Here is a 12,467-nt window from a genome sequence, read left to right as displayed (position 1 = left end):
AAAATAATAATGACAAGCAACTCTCACAGGATCACACAGTTTAGTGGCAGAGTTAGAATTCCACCTCAAGCCATCCACCTCTCCCTGCTCACAGCCAAACTATAGGGCTACTTTGCTTTCATTTCCTTTCTTTTTTTTTTTTTTTTTTTTTTTGCGATACGCGTGCCTCTCACTGTTGTCGCCTCTCCCGTTGCGGAGCACAGGCTCCAGACACCCGGGCCCAGCGGCCATGGCTCACGGGCCCAGCCACTCCACGGCATGTGGGATCCTCCTGGACCAGGGCACGAACCCGCGTCCCCTAGCATCGGCAGGCGAACTCTCAACCACTGCGCCACCAGGGAAGCCCCTCATTTCCTTTCTTATATACCATTTTCTTTTCCCTAGAGTCCATAACTGTATCCTGCTATGTGTTGATGTTGTTTTATTATGTTTCTATATTCCTGTCATTAATCCATCTCAAAACATACCAAGAGAACTAATTCCTCTTGATATAATCAAGCTCATCAGGTAATCTATTAGTTTCTTTTTTTCCCCTGGATACATTTGTCCTGGAGCTTTCTGCCCTTCAGTCTACACTAGATGCTTTCTAGTTCTGTCATATAGATGCCAACCTGGAGTTCTCAGTCACCATCTTTCTGGGGGGCTTTCCATCTCTCTTCTGTGTCACCTCCTTGCTTTCTGGATCCTATATCCTTCCTGGATTACATACTCCCACAGTTTCCTAAACCAGGAGGCTGTTTATGTATATAAACAGGGACCTGCTATTTATTTATTTATAACAAATCTTGTTATTTGAAACCCTGCAAATACTGATTTTTTCTACCTTCACACTTGATTGATAGTTTGCTTCTATGAATTCTAAGTATTGATACAATATTTTTTGATGGTATTATCTCATTGTTTTCCATCTTCTAATGTTGCTATTGGGAAGACTAATACCATTCTGATTCCTGAAGCATTGTGTATGTTTTTTTAAAAAATCCTTCTCTGGAATCATTATGGTACTCTATCTCTAGTGTTCTGAAAATTTAATAAGGGACTTTTTGTTGTCTTTGTGCTTGTCACTAAGAGGCAGAGCCTTGTAAGTCCTTCAAATCAAGAAACATTCTTATTTAATCTTCCTGATAATTTCTCCTCTTCCTGTCTACAGGAGTTCTCCAAGCTTTTTCCTGAAGAAGATTAAACATCTGGTAACCAGCATTCTAGGAGCTGAACTGAGAAAGGAGCTGGGGGTAGAGTCTTACTATTCAGTATGAAAACTTTCATTTTTCCTCCTGACTTCAGTAAGGCATCTCATCTCACCCCAGACCTCAGCTACACCTCTGTCCTTGAGGTCTGGGACTATATGATCACCCTACAGAGATATATTTCCGTATTCTTCCATGATAGGTGAGGTCCATTTGCTTGTCTGCTGGTCTGTGTAGGCTGGGGTGGGTCTAACTCCTCTTCATATACAATTGCGGCAAATCATCATTTTTTAACCCTCAGTCAACCATCCTGCTTTCAGAGTTACCTGGTCATTTCAATTTCCAAACTTTTCTACAGTTAATGCATGAATTAGATGAGTTCCTTTTGGTTTCCACTGAAAGGCATTTAGAAATCACCCTTCCCCACTCTCTAGGTCACTTTTCATTTTTCTATCAGCTTTCCATCGTCTAAAAGCTGGGTAACATCTTCTAAATATTGTTGCCTGGTGTTCCACTTTTTTTTTTCTTGGGGGTTTATAGCTTTTTAAAAAACTTTTTCACCATCATTTTAGTGAAACGTTTGGAGAAAATGAACACAAACTGTATGTTCAATTATCCAAATTTAACTGGAAATCTGTGTCCATTTTATATTTAAAACAAAACTCAGCTGAAAACTTATGTCCACACAAAAACCTACACTTGAATGTTTTTAGCAGCTTTATTCATAATTACCAAAACTTGGAAGTGATCAAGATGTCCTTCAGTAGGTGAATGAATAAACTGTGGAATATTATTTACATACAATGGAATATTATTTAGCGCTAAAAAAAACATGAGCTATCAAGCCATGAAAAGACATGGAGGAATATTAAATGAATCTTACTAAGTGAAAGAAGTCAGTCTGAAAAGGCTACATACTGTATGATTCCAATTATGTGAAACTATATGACATTCTGGAAAAGGCAAAATTATGAGACAGTAAAAACATCAGTGGTTGCCATGGGTTATGGGTAGGGGTGGGTTTGTGGGGGAGGGATGAATAACTGAAGCACAGAGGATTTTTAGGACAGTGAAAATATATCATATTGTTGGATACATATAATTATACATTTGTCCAAACCTATAGAATATATAAGACCAAGAATGAACCCTAAAGTAAACCACAGACTTTGGGTGATTATGATGTGCCAATGTAGGTTCATCAATTGTAACAAATGTACCACTCTGGCGGGGGATGTGGATGATGGAGGAGGTGTGCATGTGTGGAGGCAGGGGGTACATGGGAAATCTATATAATTCTCCTCAATTTTGCTGTGAACCTTAAACTCTTACAAAACGCCTTAATTTTTTTAAAAAAGAAATCCCTACCTTTACTGTGTAAAACTCGAAAGAGGGCCCATGTTTCTCTCTTTTAGGCATAGATAAAACATAACATTCATCACAGAAAAAATTCTAATGTCTGAGCCTACACCAGTTTTAAATTTCCTCATTGAGATCAGAGTTAGATGACCTCACGCAGAATGTTAAAGTATCTCCTCTCTAATGAAGCCTATTTCTCCATCTCCATATTTTTTTTTTTTTTTTTTTTTTTGCTGTACGCGGGCCTCTCACGTTGCGGAGCACAGGCTCCGGATGCGCAGGCTCAGCGGCCATGGCTCATGGGCCCAGCCGCTCTGCGGCATGTGGGATCTTCCCGGACCGGGGCACGAACCCGTGTCCCTGCATCGGCAGGCAAACTCTCAAGCACTGCACCACCAGGGAAGCCCTCCATCTCCCTCTTAATGGTTCTCATTCTTGCTCTATACACACCAAGAACGCAGGCCAAGTGTGAGGGACTTTTCACTGGCTCACTATCATACTATCCTTTAAAATTTTTTCTTTGTTCTAGATCTTAATACTACCTAAAAATATCTTTTCTCCTGCTTATCTGTTTTAGTTTCTTGTTACTGTGGTAACAAATGAACACAAGCTTAGTGGCTTAAAACAACACAAATATATTTTCTTTGAGTTCTGTAGGTTAGAAGTTGGACACAGTTCTCATGAAGCTAAAATCAAGATGGCAGCAGGGCTGCATTCTTCTGGATGCTCTAGGGGAGAATCTGGTCCTAGTTTTTTGTTGTTGTATGTTTATTTTAAAGAAACTGATGTTTATTTTCAGTCAATCGTATTCCATTTTTCTGTGAAGAAGCCCGTGGAAGAACAGCTTAAGACCACTTAGTGGTCATTCTTCCTACCAATTCAGTGTCCTGACCAGTGGGAGCTGCAGACCAGTCCCCAGTGGCAGGCTGGGCCCTGCAGTCTTCCCTAGAGAACTGGTGAATAGGCACAGAGGGCACCTGTGCCTTCAGATGCAGTGTCTGTAACCTCAGATGGAGTGGCAGTAAATTCAGGGGCTGGAGTGCTACAATCACGCTTATAAACAGAGTGTTTCTTTTTTAGTGTACTACACATTCCAACAAATTGGAGCACTCTATTGTTAACAAAAGCCCCATTCTCTGTTTTTCTGCCTTTATGTTCACTGTTACTCTCACCCTGAAATTCCTCCTGGGTCACATCCTTTCCAGCAGCAGCCTACACTTCCTTTTCAATCTCTTCAGCATTCTGTACAAATAGAGATAAGGCATGACCTCTCATGGGTGCTCACGTGGTACCACACATGCACAGAACTTCCTGCGCCAGTGTCCACCACGTCCAACCCACTGTCGTTGCAGAGGATGGCATGTCCACATAGTGCAGAGAATATGTTACACAGAGCCATGGCAGACAGGTGAGCATAAGACAGTTCTGTAAGAGGCTAGTGATCAGCCCTGGGGTCAATAACCACCAGAATACGTGGTTCCTGGAAGGCTCTTTGGATCTGATTAAAGAAGGTTCCAGAAGCAAAGTGGCCAGCAATAAAAATGGCTCTGGTAGCAGCAGCAAACTTCAGCCCAGCCCTGTGGCTAGTGTTCCTGGAGGATATGACACTGGTATCAGCCAGATTTTCAATGGCAACAATGGTACAAGCCATCAGAAAAAGCTTCCCCCAGGTCCTCTTCAGATTTATGATGTAGATGTCATCACCTATTTCCTTTGTAGATGTATATTTATATGGAAGTCAACACTGGTGCCACCTAAGTACATTCCTGATGCAAGAAATTTGAGGACATCCTCCTCCTTCATTTGCAGGATAGCAAGGGCTCCAGACATTGTGAAAGTTTTCCTTTAAGTTATGATGTAAAACCAGGACATTTTCATATGAATCCCTGCTTGGGTAGCACAGAAAGGCTCAACAGGTTTTGTTTTGTTTTGTTTTAACATCTTTATTGGGGTATAATTGCTTTACAATGGTTAGTTTCTGTTTTATAACAAAGTGAATCAGCTATACATAAACATATATCCCCATATCTCCTCACTCTTGCGTCTCCCTCCCACCCTCCTTATCCCACCCCTCTAGGTGGTCACAAACCACCGAGCAGGTGGGGTTTGGACTACGATTTGTTTTCCAAGGAATATGAATGGCTTTTGCCCCTCTCTCTTATGACATTTGGCTCCTAAATGGATCTTTGCTTACCAGTCTGTGCCAGTCTCCAGTCCATTTTTCACACTCCCGTGGGATTCATCTCCCTGAAGCAACAATCAGATCGTTCTACTTGCTTTAGCACAATCTTTCTGAACTTCAATCTCTTCAAAGAATAATTTCCCAGTTCTTCCTGACAGTTGTTCAGGGGTCAACAACTGGTCTGAATCTACCATTCCAAATCAGTTTCCCAGGTTTCTTTTTTAGTGTACTACACATTTCAACAAATTGGAGCACTCTATCGCTAACAAAAGCCCCATTCTCTGTTTTTCTGCCTTTATGTTCACTGTTACTCTCACCCATAACATCCTTTTTCCTTGCCTTTCGCTCATCAATGCCCAACATTATTCACCATTCAAGACCCAGATCAAACGTATTCTCTTTAACTGAGTTCCTTCCTTTATCATCTCACTGGAAATTGAGATCCAGCCCTGACGTTGGCAGAAATGTACAACCTTGAAGAAGGTAATTAAACTTCATCATGCTTCAGTTTCTTTATCTGTTAAATGTAATAAGTTATATCTACCTTTTGCATATTAAATTAAATAGTGTGTGTAAGCCATCACTCGCAGTGCCTGTCATATAAGTATTTAATACGTGAGAGTGATTATTATTATTAATCTATACTTTTATATGACACTTATCAGTTTCTGCCTTGCAGTCTTTGAAAGCAGATTCCATATTTGCATCATGTGCATTTTTCATAACTCTTGTCAAAATATCTGACAAACAGTAGAAACAGTGAATAAGGTTGAATAAATAAATAAATCCTCCTAAACTTTATTACTAGGCTCCCCTGTGTCAAAGTATACTGTATTATTTCCCTAGGGCTGCCATAACAGGTTACCACCTATTGGGTGGCTTAAAGTAACAGAAACTGACCGTCTCACAGTGGAGGAGGCTAGCAGTCCAAACTCAAGGTGTCAGCAGGATTGCTTCCTTCTGTGAGGGGGAAACTGTCCCATATCTCTCCTAGTTTCTAGCGTTTGGTGGCAATTTTTATAGTTCCTTAGTGTGTAGATGTGTCCCTCAAATCTCTGCCTGTATCTTTACATTGCTTTCTTCTCTGTGTCTCCGTGTCCTCTCTTATTACAAAAAACTCAAGTCATTGGATTTAGGGTTCACCCAAATTCAGAATGATTTCATCTCAAGGCCCAAATCAGGTCACCTTCCAAAGTTTGGGTAGACGGGTTTTGTGGAAACACTGTTCAACACACGACAAGTATGTACAAGGCTCCTTCCCATTTACAACAAATTGTAACCAAGAACATAAATTCTAGCCTGACTGCCTAAGTCCAGGCCCTGTCCCACCGTTACTGGATTGTGGCTTTGGTTACATTACTTAACTATACCCAGTTTCAGTTTCTGCATGAGTGAAATAAGGATAAATAATAATATCTACCTTAAAGAGTTTCTATGTAGATTAAAAGAGATAAGACTTATAAAGGACTTAGTATAGCCCGGTTGTTATTAATCAGTCAATAAGTCTTGGTTTCTTCTTTTATTTATTTATTTATTTTTATTGGGTAGGTCTGTCCACCTGGAAAGCTCACTTCCCCTCCCACTTTTTACTTGACTAACTCCTTCTAAATATTCGTGTCTCGGCTTAAGTGTCATTTCTTCAGGGAGGCATTCTCTGACGTCTCAATAGAATCTAATAGTCCTCAACCCCTTTTCTCATTCCTCATCACAATTGTGTAATGGCTGGTTAATGATTATGATCAAATAGTAATTGAATACACTTTAGCTAATTAACCTTTAGTGTCTGACTCCCCGTGGAGAACTCTCTTTAGTTTGATAAGGACTCAGATTGCCTGGGATTGAATCCTGGCTCCTTCCCTCTTCCTCCTTGGGTGAGTTCCTTAATCTGCTCAAGTCTCAGTTTCCTCATGTGAAATGGCTGTAATAACATTACTTACATCAAGCAATTGTACGAATCAAATGAGATCCTGTATGTAAAACATAGAGCTCACAGTGCCTGGTACATCCAGGTGCTTAAAAATGGCTATTTAGTATTAATATTTTTTTCAGTTTCTGGCATCTAGTTGAGGAAGTGAGTGAATTAATACTGAATGAATGAGCCAAGTTTTTGGCCAAATCTAGGAATACAGCCTGTGCAGCAGAATAGTGTGGCAATTTAATATGCTCCTATGACCTTGTCCTCATTAGAGATTTTCTCTAACCAAAGGAGCTAGAGAGCCCAATGGAAGAGGTGCCTAACACCTCTGACCCAAATAATTTCCTCTATTATAACTTTTACAATCCCATTAAAACCAGAATTTAAAACATAAAAGGTCCATAGAATCCAATTTGTTTCTAGCCCTAGGGTGGTCTTTTAGAGATGGACAAATACTTCTGGGAGGGCAGCGAAAAAGATCAGCTAAGGCAAGTCTGGGTCCTTAACGGGTGAAGTGTGTCTGGAGGCAACAATGCTTTAGTATGAGGAGGGATAGAAAGTCATCAGGACTTTGCAGCTTTTTATGAGCTTCTCTACAGTCTAGGGGGAAAAAAACAATGCTATATGGACATTAAGAAAAGCAGCTTCAATATTTAAAAGAAAATTATTCACTACCCTAAGAATAAATTGGTGTTCTGGAATAAATACGTCCATTGGAAAGCAAGCAATATTTATTTCTGCATTGTCTACACAGCAGAAGAGACGCAGCTTTGCAATTAGAATGAACTGGTTTGAAACTCTGGTGCAAATGCCACTTTCTTTTGAAAATGAGTCATGAATCACACAGGTTTTAACTTTACTTTGGGGTGGGGGGACCTGGCAGTTTGATCGCTGAAGTCATTTATATTTCCTTAAATAGAGGAAACTGAAACAATGACTTTTTTTTTTGGTTGAGACATAATTTTAGAAATTAAAGATTATTTAGTTCAAAGATCTTAATTCACAAATGATAAAACTGAGGAGCAGAGAGATTAGGTGACTTGACTAGGGTCACACAGCAATTTGGTATTTTGGATTCAGAATTCAAAACTAAATCCTGATTCAAAACTAGATTCAAACTGATACCTGATGCCACAGGTTATCAGATCTCTTTCCCCCATGCTTGGCTCACCTACTAGAGGCAGCTGTTCCATTGAAGGATAAGATGCAGCATCATGCAAGTCCTGGACTAGAAGGGCGTTGAAGATTTATTTCCTCTGCTCACTGAATTTCAAGTCCACAGTTCTATTATCCTCCACAGGAAAGAGTGCAACCTTGGATTTTGTTTATATGGTGACCCAGGAAAGATGGATTCTCTCTCTCTCTTTCAGTAACAAACTGTGCTTAATAACTGGGAAGGATATGTGAATATAGATAAAAACGGTTTCATTTATAAATATACACTATATATTTTTAAATTATTTTTTATTTTTAAAGGACGCCCCTGACTTCCTTTGCTCCACCTCCCTTCTTGCTCCTCCCTCAAAAGAGACTTGATTCCCCAGATGAAATGTAAAACATCAGTTAGTCCACATGTACTAATGGGCCAGGTGACTAGGTTAAAGCATCAAGCACCTCTTTGTGTTGTCCCTTTTATACCTCTTTCATTAATGCAACTGAGGGAGGATATTAAGGTTTGGCCTTCTTGTCTCTTCTGTTTTTCTTTCTTCATGTGTTTGTACAAACGTTGGTACAGGGCTTCCCTCGTGGCGCAGTGGTTGAGAGTCCGCCTGCCGATGCAGGGGACGCGGGTTCGTGCCCCGTTCCGGGAAGATCCCACATGCCGCGGAGCGGCTAGGCCCGTGAGCCATGGCCGCTGAGCCTGCGCGTCCGGAGCCTGTGCTCCGCAACGGGAGAGGCCACAGCAGTGAGAGGCTCGCGTACCGCAAAAAAAAAAAAAAAAAAGTTGGTACAATTCCAATAACTAGATTGAGAGGAAAGGATAATTTCTCACTTAGTTCACAAGCTCCAGCTGCATGTCCCATCTCAGAGGTCTGCAGGGGTATACTTGTCATAAAACTTATAAGAATAATAAAACACAATAAAACTTATCATAGAGGAGTCTTTTGGTTCCTCTCTGGAATCCTTACATATAAAACCCCTTAGTGAACTCACAGATGAGGAAAATCATGATTGTTAAGGCAAAATTAGGCATTTTTGGATCCTTCCATATATTTCCATCAAAATTCAACTCATTCATCTGCTCAAAAAATATTTAATAAGCATATGCTATGTATCAGACTATTTCAGACTCTGGGGATAAAGGGATGAACAAGACAATTTTCCATCCTAACGGAGTTTTGATTCTAGTTAGAAAGATAAAAACACATTGATATGCCACCCTACTTTCTAAAGGCATTACATACCATTGACCATTTATCAAGCTCCAGACATTGTTTGAAATGCTTCATAAATTGTATTTCATTTCATCCTTATTGCAACCCTGTGAAGTAGGTATGTGATGTCATATGATACAATATAATATTTCATAGCAGAATAATGCAATATATTGCAGATAGAAAAGTAAAAATACCCAAGGTCCCACCATGCTGAAGTGTTTGAGGTAGAATCTAAACTCAGATTCATCTGAACAAAGGTACACTTATTTGTACCTATGTTTTTCATCCCTTTATTTACCAATATTATTAATCAATCATAGTGTCTTGGGTGCTATGCTAATGACTAGAAATATAAAGAGGAATAAGACTGTCTTTACCATCAAGAAACATCCAGCTGGTAGAGGAAAGAGACATAAAAATAAACTTCTGCAATGATGAGTTATGGGAACTGAGGCAGAGGACTGTAGAAGAGGCAGCAGGAAACTGAAGAGAGAAAGATCTGTCCCATCTAGACACTGACGTAAGTTTCAGGAGGAGATGGTGTTTGAGCTACATCATTGTGTAGAATTCCCTTTCCCTTTTTCCACTTTTTTTAGATTCTTTTACCATAAAGGTCATTACAGAGTATTGAGTAGAGTTCCCTGTGCTATACAGTAGGCCCTTATTAGTTATCTATTTTATATATAGTAGTGTGTATATGTCAATCCCAATCCTCCAGTTTAATCCCTCCCCCCCTTTCCCCGCTGGTAACCATAAGATTGTTACCATAGCTTATGGTATTTGTTTTTCTCTTTCTGACTTAACTCCATTCTGTATGACTCCACTCTGACTCCACTCCACGACTCTAGGTCCATCCACCTCTCTACAAATAACTCAATTTCATTTCTATTTATGGATGAGTAATATTCCATTGTATACAGGTGCCACATCTTCTTTATCCATTCATCTGTCGATGGACACTTAGGTTGCTTCTATGTCCTGGCTATTGTAAATAGTGCTGCAATGAACATTGTGGTACATGTCTCTTTGTGAATTATGGTTTTCTCAGGATATATGCCCAGTAGTGGGATTGCTGGGTCATATGGTAGTTCTATTTTTAGTTTTTTAAGGAACCTCCATACTGTTCTCCATAGTGGCTGTATCAATTTACATTCCCACCAACAGTGCAAGAGGGTTCCCTTTTCTCCACACCCTGTCCAGCATTTATTGTTTCTAGATTTTTTGATGATGGCCATTCTGACGGGTATGAGGTGATACCTCATTGTGGTTTTGATTTGCATTTCTCTAATGATTAATGATGTTGAGCATCCTTTCATGTGTTTGTTGGCAATCTGTATATTTTCTTTGGAGAAATGTCTATTTAGGTCTTCCACCCATTTTTGGATTAAATTACCATTTTCTCATTGTAAAATATATCAATCTCTAATGCTACATCTTGCCTCACAATCTTTTTCTGATATATGTATAAATCTGTTTTATTTTATTTCATTTACTTTAGTGTTTCCCTGGCATATCTTTTGTCCATTCTGTTACTTTCAACCTTTCTGTGTCCTTATATGGAATGTTTTAAAAGAAAGCTCTGGGACTTTACCAGGGCTACTCATTCTTGGCAGAACCTTAACTTAACTATTTTTCCTAAGCCCAAAGTTTGTTGAATGTTCAGCTTAACTTCTCTTTTTTTTTTTTTTTAACATGTTTATTGGGGTATAATTGCTTTACAATGGTGTGTTAGTTTCTGCTTTATAACAAAGTGAATCAGTTATACATACACATATGTTCCCATATCTCTTCCCTCTTGCGTCTCCCTCCCTCCCACCCTCCCTATCCCACCCCTCCAGGCGGTCACAAAGCACTAGCCGATATCCCTGTGCCATGCGGCTGCTTCCCACTAGCTATCTACCTTACATTTGTTAGTGTATATATGTCCATGACTCTCTCTCGCCCTGTCACAGCTCACCCTTCCCCCTCCCCATATCCTCAAACTTCTCTTCTTTTCAGCTATTATTTTTGCTTTTGGAATCTCCAATTTCCTCAAGAGGAAATAATCACCATAAACGCCTTAACTCCCTCAGGCTGTTTTTTTCTTTCCTAGATACTGGTTCTGTAAGGCAAGTCCCCCTTTGCCTTGATATTTTCTGAAGTTTTCAATTAATTTTTAAAACATTTTATCCAGCTTTTCTAGCTGTTCTCAGGGTTCAGGGGTCTGAATAAAACCCAGAATTTTATTATGGAAGTGTAATTTCTTGTTGCTGATTAAAAACAGGATGAATCTTACATGTTCCCATTAAGAATAATGTTTTCTGTATGCTTTTCATTAATTTTTCCTCAAATTGATTTTTTTCTTCCTTTTCCTTTTCTTAAAAAAATTATATTGCTATTCTCTTCTTTTGATGCTTACTGTTTTTCTGTCTTTGTTCTTTTTAAGTAGCCCAATTAAAAGCTATACATTTTCCCTGAAAACCACCCACAAGAAGTATTTAGAGCACCCATAAAATTTCAGCTACACGGTATTTTCAATACTATGTAACTGAAATTATTTTCTAAATTCCATTTTATGATCTATGAGTTATTTCAAAATTTGTAATATAATTTTCCTAGTTATCTTTTCATTATTGTTTTCTAGTTTCATTTTTATTGTGAACAGAGAAAATTATCTGATCAATTTTTCCCCACTGAAATTGCTGGGGTTTTTGGTTTGTTTGTTTGTTTTTAATGGCCTGGTATTTGGTCAGGTTTTGTAAATGTTTAGAATTTGCATGAAAAGAAATTCCTATTCTTCAGTTATTGAGTACAACATTTCATGAAGTTAAATTAAGGTTATTTTTTAATCACGTTGTTCAAATGACCAATAGTTTATTTTATTTATTTTTATTTAAAATTTTTTTGTCCACATGGTAGTTTGTACTCTGTCAACTTGGTGAAGCTGCATTTACCACCATTTGCCAAAAGACCATCAAGTCTCTTCCTTATATGGCATCAGGTTAGAGTTACAAAAGAGGCAGACAGAAGGGAAGCCACAGCTATTTCTTTCTGAGTGTCTTTGAAGCCAGTTTTGGGGAGGGACACACAGAAGGGGGTCCAGTGGGCTCTACTTGTCCATACTCTCTTCCACTCCACATCCAGATCTTTCTGGCCAGGCCCCCGAGTGAAGCTTGGCTGAAACCTCAGAGCAGTAGCTACACAGGAGCCACAGCTTTCCACAGACTCCTTCCTGAGCTTTCCTCCCTAGTCTCACTACAGCACCTGGATGTTTGTGCACACTCCAATGTGTCCACACATGGTGGTGTTTCAGGAGAGCTAAATGGTACCTTTCTTCTGACCCTCCAAAATCTCCCTCCCAGACCATTACTTCCCAGTTCCTTCCACAATTTCAAAAGGCCTATCTCTGTAACAAATCTTCTATTCTACAATATTCACAGTACTTTTGCTGTCCTGATTACACCCTG

General features: G+C 39.4%; 1 pseudogene; it reads right to left on the bottom strand.

Annotated features, from left to right (window-relative positions):
- Positions 1-3,391: 3,391 nt before the first annotated feature.
- On the bottom strand, positions 3,392-4,376 carry LOC132429147 (small ribosomal subunit protein uS2-like; annotated as a pseudogene).
- Positions 4,377-12,467: the final 8,091 nt, after the last annotated feature.

Source organism: Delphinus delphis, chromosome 8 (assembly GCF_949987515.2).
Source record: "Delphinus delphis chromosome 8, mDelDel1.2, whole genome shotgun sequence".
Classification (NCBI taxonomy): Eukaryota; Metazoa; Chordata; class Mammalia; order Artiodactyla; family Delphinidae; genus Delphinus; species Delphinus delphis.
This window is presented reverse-complemented; position numbering and strand designations above follow the sequence as displayed.